General features: G+C 39.8%; 1 protein-coding gene across 3 annotated transcripts in view; it reads right to left on the reverse strand.

Moving 5' to 3' along the window:
* Positions 1–10,306, reverse strand: part of tead1b (TEA domain family member 1b) — a 39,243-nt gene extending 28,937 nt beyond the window's left edge. For all 3 annotated transcript variants that reach the window (XM_088413088.1, XM_088413087.1, XM_088413086.1), the window contains exons 1-2: positions 10,159–10,306; positions 9,588–9,717 (exon numbers count right to left, since the gene is read on the reverse strand). The gene's annotated coding sequence lies outside the window, so the exon portion shown is untranslated. The remainder of the gene's footprint in view (positions 1–9,587; positions 9,718–10,158) is intronic.
* Between the last annotated feature and the right edge of the window lie 2,431 nt (positions 10,307–12,737).

The raw sequence follows: 12,737 nt of genomic DNA on the forward strand, positions 1-12,737 counted from the left end.
CATTCCTCTAAAAACAAAAGCATCTTACCAACATGTTCTACTGTCCAAAAGCTGCGCAGAAATCACCACCTGCACATAATATCTGTTCAGCCAATGCACGCACTCTGAATGCCGGTTTTCATGATGTAAGCACACATAGGCATTCTGAACATGTATTGTCATGAATTGTATGCTAAATGATTTTTCAATTCTGTCACTAGTTCATCAAAACATAGAACGATACCAGCCAAGGCCATAAACAGTTATCCCGTTGCCATAGCAATGCATCGGAAAAACAAACAAAATATTATGTTATATTATTCTGCTATATAACTTATCGGAAGAGGGAATTATTCTTACTATCCACTGGATAGATTGTGCGTCAACTCACTATTATGAAACAGTCCCATTATGGATACTGATGGTGGATAGGGTGTGTTGCTGCTTTGTTTTGTGTGGTGATCTGAAAAATCTACCCTCCATTTAGTATCAATACAAGTATAAAATCCCAGTACATGAACCACTAACAGAAAGTCATGTAAAGCTTTAAAATATAACAGAAGCATAAAAGACTACCCTTGGAAAACAAACGATAACCCTATCATGTTAGTAGATAAGCATGAGAAGCTAATAAAGCATTTTACATCTGCTGGCTTGAATAGGGTCAAGCAAGGTGAGCTAGGGGCTGATGTCACACATTCTCTCTGATGTCCAAAAACAAACCAAATCTTTGGAAGTTCCATTGTAGTTAATATACTTAAGACTTTTACTGTATAGCTCACCTCAAAATAAAACGTGATTCATATATGAAGACAAGTTAACATCAACAGTTTAGCAGTGTACTGTATTTCCTGATCTTTAAAGGTATTATTTCCCACAACAATTGTAGAACTTTAAACAACAAGCCAACAGCTCAACTCTTTTTTTCATATGCCATTCTATACATTCAATTGTTGAGAGTTGAAGCCTATTCACGGGGTGCATGTTGTCTGTAAGCTGTGATAATAGTATGTTCCTTTCAGCATGTCAGTTCATGAATGGGGGTGGGCAGTGTCCAAACTGCTGATACCGCAAAACTATTTGACAAACGATTGTGAGGTGCTTGCGGGGGGGTCAAATGTCAGAAGTCTTTCTTTATGTGTTGCTTCTTTTGTAAGCTCTTGCAAAAAAAAAAAAAAAAAAAAATCCTCATTAAATTAGGTCTGTATTCCAAACCTAAGACATAGTATTAAAAAAAAAAAAAAAAAACAGGTGGTGGAGGGAGGGGGGGGGGCACCCAAAAAGGGACAAAAAGATAGAAAAGCAAGTATACGACTCGACTAATAGGCAGTAAGATTAAACTCCATACATTAGCTTCTTAACACCACTTAATGTCATAAAAAAATGCCTTGATTGCTTACACTTATTGTACCTTTATATACTGCAGCAGTCTGACATTCTACGCGAGTCCATTCTGTCGCCGTGCTGTTTCTATAGAGCAGCAAAGCACAGCCACGGTATAACGTCGCTCGCCTGAAACGGTTGGGTAAAAGGCTCTATTGATTTGGACACGGAGGAACCAGGTCTTCTTTGTCATCATTGAGACACTCTTAATGACAGTGTCTCTGAATCACACCAACTTAAATCTACCTGTTCTTGCTTTCTTTCATTCCTTTCTAGCTCGAGCTTTCTGTTGAAGATTTCAGGATTTCAAGCCAATAATTTCAGAAAAATCAAACATGGATTTTTAGAAAAGCTACGCCATAATGTGACTCCATAACAGCAAAGTGTTAAATGTTAGTACATTTTGCACGTACAATGCAGTGTCATTTTGGAGAATAATGTGAAGCACGGCGCATTTCTTGAAGTTGTGTTGTACTCACACTGTGAGGCTTGTCAAAGCTTGAAATCTGTTAGTTTTTCTCGAAAGTTGATAAATATAAAAAGAAAATCAAATCCCTTATAAAATATTCTACATTCCCTTTGTAAGTGCGAATTTACCATTGCAGCTTACAATTCAAAGTAGCATTGTTTGTAACTTTTTCCTGCCTGTTTTGTGATGCACCGGGATTACCAAAGACTATGTAACATATTTCCAGGAAAATGTGTGAAACAGTGGGGCACAGACCAAGGAACCCATTACTTTTGTTGCAGACTGGATAAAGGTGCAAGAATGCTGTGCTTCCCTCTCCTGCTAATAGAAGTTTGCAGTCTACCTAAAACTGTTTATTTAACCTTGATAAATAGAGTTTTAAAAATTCAGTGACATTCAAAAACTATGCACAATAGCGTTTAGTGATGCTAGTTGTTCTAATATGATTACATTTAGTAATGCATGGTGTCCTGATCAATTTGTCTAGCACTGCATATTAATGCATTTGGATCGACAGATGAATAACGTATCATGAATTGGATAACCACGATACTCACTCTCACCATAAATATTTAGCTAGTTATTGGCATGATATATGTTGCAGGGTTGTGCTAAGTGTTGTTGCAACAATTAGAGAGAAAATTATGAATTTGATTCCATTTAAAATCAGTGGAGTTTTTTTTGCATCTCCCTATTTTATTCATACACCAGATCATGGGTGCATACATTTTCTCATTTAACTGCAACATTTACCGTCATTTAAAAGGGTTTGTCTTTGATTTTCCACATTTTTGTTTATTTTCTTCTTTAATCCTCCACATTTGTTTTACTTTAACATACAGATATAAAAGATGCGTAAGTCTGTCTTGTTTGTTGACTTGGTTCTTGGTTCAAATAAATAGTTTTGAACACAAGTCATACCCACCCTCAGCAGATTAGTTTCTTTGCATCTTTAAATTGGATGCTTCGGCGAAAAGCTATTTGTGAGTCGTCAATGAAGGGGTCTCCTAGTACCGTAGAATCTGGGGCCTAATTGTGTTTTTCACAGGAAGGTATGAATGTCACCCATAGAAACACTTGTGGCTTACAGATAATTGCATATTTTTCTCCTTTCAGAGTGAACACCATAGAAATGGTCTTGCTTGTCAGATACGGGGGAGAGAGATGGACAGCATAGCAATAAGTGACGGTGGTAGCTAAGCAGAGTAGTAGCTGTGACACGGCATTATGGGAAATTATACTTACAGTGAGATTACATAAACCACTCACCGAGCTGGAATCCAGCTCCTTAAATTAAGAGAACCCATTTCAGCCATCAGACAGAGCAAGGTAATGAAATAGCAGATGAGAGGTCTCAAATGTAATTTTCCATGTGGAGTTCTTTTGTGCTGTTATCTCAGAAGGTGCAATAATGATTCCATGAATGACTTTTGTGGGCTCCATAATAACCCACGGTAGTTAAGGCCGCAATGTGTAAAACCATAATTATGGTGCAATTTAAAAACTTAACATTTTCCGGATGCTGTAAAGACGTAATCATGCCAGCGATGTCGAAAGTATTTCATTTTGAGCAATGTGCAAACAACTAGGAGCATTCATAATCATACAGCTTCTATTATAATGCCAAATTAAAAAAGTAATGAGGAAAATTGTGTTACATCTTTGAAGACCTTGAGATGCATTTACAGGACAGAATGAATGCAAAATTGAATGCAAAAATGAATCCAGGCAAATACTTGTGGAATTACCTTTCCAATTCAATTTATTGACCCATCTTTTCCACGCAAATCAAAGTCAACTATGAATTTCATTTAAACCAAAGTGACACACTGACCCCAGGCTTGCAAACTGAAACTATTTTTCCGAGGCGGAAAACAAAATGATGTGCGACTTTTCAATTTAAGGGACAAAAGTTGAGTGGGAAATGTGAATTCAAGTGATCCCAACAACAATATTTCTGGTATTTCATGTAGAATGTCAAATTAGAGCCGAAAGAAGAAAAAATACTACAATACCAATTTAGGATGGTTGACGAAAGAGGTTTGGAAAGTTTCTTCGGCTGCCCGTCTCGGCAATTGCTCTGCGCTCATTTCATGCCTCTTTGAACCGGTGGGCTTAGATGCTGTGAATCTGTCTGATGTCATCACGCTCAAACCTGAGGCCTGGACCTCAACACCCAGCAACCAGTCAGGCCACTGTGGGATCAATCTTTGTTTGCCAGCGAATAGGATTGATTTACAGGTTCTATCAAAGCAGCCACTCTCTCCACCCGCCTCAGAATGAGAGCCACGTAGCAACAACATGGCCTGGATGGACAACATCAGACAAATCTGCAGTCCCAAAAGGAGACAGTTAAAAGGTGGCCCACGATAACGCGAGGAAACATTTGTCGGTAAATTTAAGGCTGAATAAATAAGTAAATAGAAAACGTCTCCAGCTTGTCATACTGAAATACGCAAAAATAAAAGGTGCCTTTCAAATATCAAAAATATGCAGTGCATTCCAGACAGCAAGCATGCAGTGGCGTGGAGCGCGAGCTGTACACATAAAGCTCAGGAAATTAAAGCTGTAAATAAAGGTCTGTCAGATAAAGGATCTTGTGACAGTTATGAGCGCGCAGCCACAGGCTCATTCAAGACGCGTGCGGACAGGCATGAAAAAACAAATCACAGTGATGAGTGTGAGGTCGACCATTTGCATTTGCATTTCCTTGTCTACAGCCATCATTGCGCTTGTACACCTTTGCCTTTATTTTTTTCCCAATTGCCAGTTACTACATAGTACGTTTCACACAAAATCCTTTTCAGATGCTAAGTAATTTTGCATTTTGCACAATGCCGTACTCTGCATTATGGTGAACCAAGGGCATTTTCTTTTGCACGCGTAGCGGACAATTGATTGACCGAAGTTAGACTAAGGTAGACTGACGAAGGTAGACTGTTGGAACAGTTCTAAGTTATAGCGAGGGTGGGGTATCACAATTTGGTCGAGCTGCAACCAGACAAACTCTGCGTTCCCCTGATATGTGTGGTGGATTTCATTAGATTTCTTTTATAAATACAACAACCGCGAGTATCGAACCCTCTGAACCATTGTAGAAAGTCATTCTATGTCAATGTACTCAAATCCCCCGAACTTCCAGAGTGCCGCCTCCTCAATTTGCCAGATTTTTTTTATTCTGTTAGTGCCTTCTGATGTCAAATGAAAGAATATGAAGCTCGAGGCTCCTGCCTCCAACCGTTTTCGAGTAATGGCCCTCATGTATGCACGCAATACTGTAACATAGGTCCTGCCTTTAGATAGAAACCCTTTAAAAGATTTTTGAATGGTATTATACATGGTTTTTTTTTATATTTGGGGGTGTCCATATATTGCAAAATGTTTTGTTTGTTTGTTGTTTTGTTAGTGGGGTTTCAACGCATTTTACATCATACTTGGGAACCGTTTTATGTATTTTATGTAGACTGTTTCAAGGCACTCGCCTTTGGTGGGGGTGCAGGAGGTCTTTAAATATGACCATGTGACAAAATGACCATTTGAGAAACCCTCCATCGGGCCATTAGTCGGTCATGCGAGCACATGATGAAGGCAATAATCTTTTTACTCCAACATTCGCCTTTCATCAACAATTTGAGAGAATAAAAACTACTTCACTATGTTGAACAGTGTTCCCTCTCCATTTTGCGGAGACTTCACGTCACTGCCTTATAGCAGTGCCTACCCGATGTACTGCAATATTACTCCCACGCCAAGTCCAGTGAAGTCTGAACCAGTCTAACAGTTTGTTAAATACAGGCACTTTTGGAGGTGATTCTACATCAATGGAGTCGAGACATAAAAAGGGAATTTTGGCCCAAAAGAATTTGCAGTGGCAACAATTCAATCCTTTCTCTCAATTGTTATATTATGTTATGTTAACAGAAATCAATTAAAATAAGATAACTGCGACATTGTGAACTCTGCTTCCCCGCCCTCCTGTGACTCCGGTTTGGTCAACGCGCGACAGCCGTAGCCCGCTACCACAAGGGCAACTTCAGCTCTGGATTGAAAATGTCCCTGTATCTCCTGACAACGTACAGTCAGGGGATGTGAACAAGAAAACAAAGGCTAAGCGTCGCGCTTTGAGAGAACCTTCTAATGAGGCGAATGGGCACTGTGTTTTTATATGGTAGCGCTTTTCACTTGGCGGTGGGGAGAGTTAGCTCTGGCGCACTGAAAATGTTTTGGTGTAAAGGAAAATAGAGTTTGTACCCAAAAAGCGACACATGCCAGCTATGCCTCCGTACTACAGTACAGTTAGAAGTTCACTGGGCTTGTGTAAGAAAAGTAGGCAAAGTTTTATTAAACATATTTCACACACTTTATTAATATACATACAATGTCCGTGTTTTGTTTTTGTCCCATTAACCGTGAAAAAATAGAAAACATTGTAATAGCATTTAGGGATTTTTTTCTGAAAAAAAAAAAAAATAGGAGAAAAAAAAAAAGCCAAAAGGCCCGAGTGCCTTGGCGGTTGGTCTCGAAGTGCCCACTTCAAAGTGGTGATATGTGTCCGCCTAAGCTAACCTTAAATCAACAGCCAGTATTTTGCATACGTCAGTCTCCTCCTGCATGGACTCCAGCGAGTCCTTTTCTGCTTCCACTACGTCAAAGACTGTGTGTGCATCTCCTGCTATGGATTTAAAGAGAACGAGTGGAGCAGCTTCCTTTGGCCAGGAAGTAAGTCAGCTGTGTTTACTCCTGCAAACGCCCATTTCCAATTGCACCCGTCTACAAAATTACCGAACAAAGGAAAACTCCACTCATGAGCACAGCTAGACAGCTTTTTGTGCTAGACGTATGCTGTGTAGTAAAATAGGTCCCGTTGAGTAAATAGAAAGACAAATCTGCATAACTTCCATTTGTGACGCCAAAGATTAAAAACTAACTTTAAGAAAACTTTCTGCATTTTCCTATTACAAGCCTCCTTTTAGGTTATCCTTGCTGCCACAGAATCCTGACCACTTTCTGGCCATAGAGCCTTATCCCTACCGGTCCAGGTTACAGTACAGCAACTATTGAAGAGGTGTCATGTGGAAATTTATAGCCGGCTCTGATTGAATAAATGTCTGAATAGAAGCCAAAAATTATACACACTTTCAGTAAATGAAGTGGCCTCATGCCTTTGTTTCATATTAATCATTGAAGGGTGAGCACCATGGTCACTACTATTGCCAGCACTGGGAGAGGAAGTTGTTGAAGCCCAGATTTCCTGCCTTCATTGCGGTTAAGAACTCCAGTTGTTATGACAGTGAAAAAAGTGATTCATACCGTATGATGATTGAGAGAATACTATAGTATTTTGCATTTTATTATTGTCTCTTGACCTCATACAAAAAAATTATAGTAACACTCTCCACAAAAAACATGATAAAGAAATGAAATTTTGACACCGTTGGATTAAATTACATGTATCTATGGTAAAGTTTATACAGGACTGGAACACTGAAAACACAAAAGACAAACAGTGCCATCCTATTTTTGCAGTTGTGTGGATATTGAGACAACAACAAAAACAACAACCGTGTCGCTTTAACTAAGATGGTCTGACAGGACCAAAGTGTTTCCGGGAGCTAGTGGACCATTTATGGCTCCAGTTTGAAGCAGATTTTCTTAGATGACGTCAGTGGCTTTGAGCCAGCTTTTCCATCTTTGGTGGCACTCTCAGCTGGCCTCAGCGGGCTTTGCTCAAACTGCTGAGCAGCAGCGTGCGATCGCGTGCGCGCACACACACACTCACACACAAATACACAAACACTCTAAAATTCCCTTTCTACACCAGAGTTTACCTCAGGGCACAGTCTGGGAGCCTGCGGGAGTGTCCTCTTTTTAAAGTTTGCTTTAACAGACGAAAGCAGATATATGATCCTAGTAGTCTGCAGTGCTACGTAGTCTAGAGTGCAAAATCTTGATATTTAGGAACTCAAGAATACTACAGAAACTTTTACATTAACAAAATACAACAATCGTATCACAATCCCAGTTGTGTTTAATTATTCAATTAAAAAAAGACAAAAATACAATACATTCCGCGGTATTAAAATACAAGTGAAAAATATCCTTGTAAATGCAAATAGAAGAGAAAGCAAAAACTCATTTATGGCAATAAATGGGGACTTACCACGATTGCAAAACATAAAAACAAGTTATGAAAATGAATGAAATCGTTTAAACACAGTAACTAGGAGAAAGATGTTTTTGAATGATAAAAAGAGAACTCTATTACTGTGTTATTATTAACTAACTCAATTAATATTTCCTCATGTAATGCAGGCACGCCTGTAAAATGGTGAAAGAATGAAAAGAAGTCTAAGCCGATATTTTCTTCCAGTAGCACAAATACGCTACCTTAAACAAAAGCCTATAAAAATAGCCAACTCTGCAAACTGCAAAAAAAAGTTTTAGCTTTTTTCTACTCGTGACAATACACCTCAATTCATCAAGCTTAAATAAATTGTGTTGTGTCAAAAGTGATCCAAAGCAAACAGATGTTGGTAGGACCTTGAAAAAATATGTCAATTTCTTCTACAAAAGCTGAAATGGCTTAGGTCCAAATGGTTGCCTGATCGCACAAACTGAATACAAAGCATCCATTTCCAGCCCTTACATTTTTTCCTCGACTAGCGAAAAGATTTACAATCTGAAATGTTTGGGGTTGTGCCGAGTTCAGAATTATTCATGGAAATAATAACCCTATTATGCCAATTTGTTGCATGTTTTGTTTCGTTCATCGTCTACAGAGCTAAGAAGTTGGCAGTGTTCTGAAGGTGTAGATGCGAAAAATGTCATAGATAAACCGGCATTAAAACACAAATATTTGAGAGCGCATTTTAATTCCTTCGGCGCTTCCGCAAGTCTGTTTTGCATTTATGTCCAGCTGGAGAATAATCTTTCTAATCATCTTATTCAACATTGAGCACACTGTTGACATTCAGTCTGAAAAAAAGTACATTATTTTAGGGGAGAAAAAGACTTATAGTTTAATCAAAGCAGCCTATCTTCGTGCAAATGGTGACCTTGTGACCTTACAGCACTGCTTTGGTTCAAACAAAACAAAAGCTATCAAATCTTATACCTGCTAAAAGTCTGGAATACCTATTAGAACTTCTACAAGCAGCTGTTGCAGAGCAACTCTTCCTATTTTATTTCCATTCATTATTGTTGGAATCGCTTGGAGAAATTGCATGCAAAATGTGGAAGAAGTCGTGTAACACTTGGTGCTACTGGTTTAGTGGACCGCTTGTATGGGCTTACTTTCAGCTGAGCAGGCTGTTCCCAAACTAAAGGAAGTCATCTTAAGGAAAACACAGTGTTGGCAAAAAGTTAAAAAAAATGCCAATGGTGACATTTGACAAAAAATGTATCGTTCATTTAAGCATTTCATGCAACTTAGTCCCAGACAGCGGAGTAATCTAATGACCGAACGAGGAACGCGTCAATTTGCGATCATATTCCTACGACACGTACTGTACCAACAAGTAAACCTTTAACCCCGGGATACTTGCACGTAGAAATCTGTGTAGGTTCTCAGTTGAAGGCGCTGTTCAACCTTCGAATTAACACGCTTATTATTTTGCCGTTGTGTCACGAGGGAACGTTAAATAAATAGCGTGAAGCAGTGACAAGACTTTTGACTTATTTTCCCCCGCCGTTCTCTCGGCTGTCTAATAAAAGTGAGGCTAAGGGAAAAAGAAGCACGAAACAAAATCATACTCACACAGAACTTCGACGGCGATTGAAAAAAGCAACGTCCAAGGTGGCGAAGCAACAAGTCTTCTCGGTGTTTTTCGTCGAGGTGGTCCGAAAAGCCTCCGGTGAAATCCCCCAAGTGTCCACCGAGCGAACAACTAGAGAGGGCAGAAGAGCGACGCTTTCAACCGTCATGTTGTCCAAAAAAAAAAACAGTTTTCCGAGCTGGGTGTAAATTTTCTTTAGTTGAGGCTTAAATTTCCCCCCGGTGTTTCTGGGGATCTGACACGGAGCACATCGCATGTGGCGCTTTTAAAAGGGGCGTAGGAGCAGCCTTCTTCTCCAAAAATGTGAAAAATGTTAAAGATTTTCGCCGCTCGAGCGACGAGAGCGAGCGTTCAAAGTGCCTGTTGCAACAGCGAGTCGGCCATCTAACCCAGCACAGCCGCCCTCTCCGTGGGGAGGAATAACAAACATAAACAGGCCAGCGTTATTATATATTTTTAATCAACTATCCAGTATTTGAGGAGTCATCAACTAAACCCAGCGAACAAAAGTAACATCCACTTGGAATGCCTGCAACTAGCAATGGAACTTACCTCGTTATTGATATCTCATAATTTAAAAATTGTCCATTTTGAGCTCATGTGGTGTAACTGGGTATTTACAATAATAATGTCAAGTTATTCTGGTGTTTCTGGGTCGGCAAGAAAGGTGAATCGCTTCGCTCACTGACAGAGATGCGAAGAATGCTCGGAATGAGAAGAGGAATGAAATGAACGCAAAGAGCGAGTTTGTCTTGGGGGCGGAGCCAGAGGTGGCGTCATCCCGGAGCCCCGCTGCCTCTCTCGGCGGAGCAGGGACAGGGAGGGCGCGTTGACATCCCGGGAACTGTGGCCTTCAGGGACGCGAGGAAAGTTCGACTTCACAGTTTCGTCACGGTCTCATTCAGTCGGGTTTGTCGCTACAGAGTAGTCGAACATTGACAATCACGCAGCCCCTGATAGTCATTTCTGACTTGTTTGATACGCTGTGCAAATATAAAATATACGTTTCCTGGTTCTAAGTCGAATTTTGAACAACGCACTGGAGGTCACCATGACACACATACCAATAGTTCAGAATCCTCTGTTTCACAACAATATTATCATAGTGTAAAACTATGGCCTGTTTTCTTTCTGTGTATCCACATCTGCCTTGATCAACGCACCAGGTTTTTTTGGTTCAATATAGGTTGCGTAAACTAAAATACATATTGCATATGTGCGGCCTCAAAACCACATACAGGTCACTGTTTCAGAGCGTCAATTGATGTGCAGTATTCAATCACGTCAAATGTGGCAAAGAGTTGCCATATCAATTATTTTTCCTTTGACTTCAGGGTGGCGAGGTGACTGACTGTTTAGCACACCTGCTTCGCGTGCGGAGGTCATGAGCTCACTTGCAGCTCTGGCCTTGCTGTGTGAAGTTTGCAAGTTCTCCCCATGCATAGGTTTCGTCCCACATTCCAAAAAAAATGCAGGGTAGGTAAATTGGAGACTCTAAATCGTCCTTTTTGTGTGTTTGTTCGTCTTTGTGGGTGCTAAGATTGGCTGGCAGTTCAGGGTCTACCCCGCCTACTGCCCGGACACGGCTGGTATAAGCACCAGCACACCCATGACCCTCATGAGAAGCAGCTAAGAGAAATAGTTGGATGCTTCCCCTAATGCATGGTGTTTTTTCTTTTATTATTATTAAGAGGGGAGCTTTATATAAAAGAAAAGCCCTACTATTTTTGTCAAATTTGTTCAAGTTTAGAAACTAGAAGTAGTACAATACTGAGATGATCTGTGAAAAAAATCAGCCCTCCCTGAACTCATTTTGTATCTCTATTTGATTTGCAAGAAACTATCGCATTTAGGGAAAAACAACCAATCCGAGATAGAAGACTTTCAGTTACACTCGCATAGAGGGTACACCCCGCAGCCCCACACCGAAATATTACCTTGAGCTTCGGGAGCTTTACTGAAACCAGAGTAGAATATCCACCAGGGGGGGAAAAATGCCCATCCCTGCCCTTTACAAACAACTAAGCGTAATACTGTACTGGCAAAGAGAAAGAGCAAAGAAGCAAGAAAAGTTGGAAAGATGACATTGCATTCTCTGGTTTAAAATTGTATTTTGTATTATTGTAGTAATCTCAACCACTTCATGTTACTGCTATGATAGCAGCAAAATTTCAAGCTAAAAGCCAATATCACGATCATCATCAAAACATCAAGATTTCATATTCATGGTCTTTGCCTCAATCTTCAAATTACAAAAGAAGTCTTTCATTGGATTCACATGAGTGTGTCCATAGAGCCAAATACATAACTGTGGTTCTGTCTGAACAAGTCATCCATTAGAGAGAGAGCCTATGTTTTGACACGGGTCTTTCAAAAGAAAACCATCGCAAAGATGAACGACTGCCACTCTGAAGACATCCATCCACACTTTTTTTAACGCCTGTCTGTGCACGTTTGGCCCAAGCAATGGAAGGCAGGCTATAGAAATGCCCATCATTCTTGTCTGTCGATACAACTTTTGTTCCACGTTATTCAACCATCACACGTTTAACTTCATCATTTGTTAAATATACATTACATTATCATGTTGACTGGCTGGAGGTGTTTTTAGTCATCAAATGAAGCCCGATACATGATGAAAGCTTGAAGTAAAACCCTCCAGGGGGGCCTGCAGCAATATTTGAGAAGGGACTGCCTTAAATCAGGTAATCAAATAATTATTCAGTTAAAAACATTTATTGTCATGATTGTAGTTTGCAGTTAGTAGAACTGCTATCCAACATGTTGTAAAAAAAGGAGAGCAAGGAATAATATTTTAAAACTTGTTTTCACCTGTATGATTCAATGACCCCAAAACGGCTTTAAATGTATATATCAAAAATACACAACTGAGACTAGCTGCATTAAGTGTGCACACTCTTTTGTAACTAGCATGTGGCTGTTTTATTTGCTAAAAATAACGCCAGGAAAATCCTACCAGGACCACTTAACTTTATCTTGGATTAATTAGAGGTAACTTGAATGGTGCCAGGTGTGTGCCAATATGCATCCTCACCATTGAAATTTCTTACATACTGTATATTTCCACTCAAAAAAAATGTGTAGGTTAATGGTCAGATAAATGGTGAAAA

The sequence above is a fragment of the Hippichthys cyanospilos genome, chromosome 4 (assembly GCF_059441005.1).
Source record: "Hippichthys cyanospilos isolate Australia breed blue-spotted pipefish chromosome 4, RoL_Hcya_1.0, whole genome shotgun sequence".
NCBI classification, from domain to species: Eukaryota; Metazoa; Chordata; class Actinopteri; order Syngnathiformes; family Syngnathidae; genus Hippichthys; species Hippichthys cyanospilos.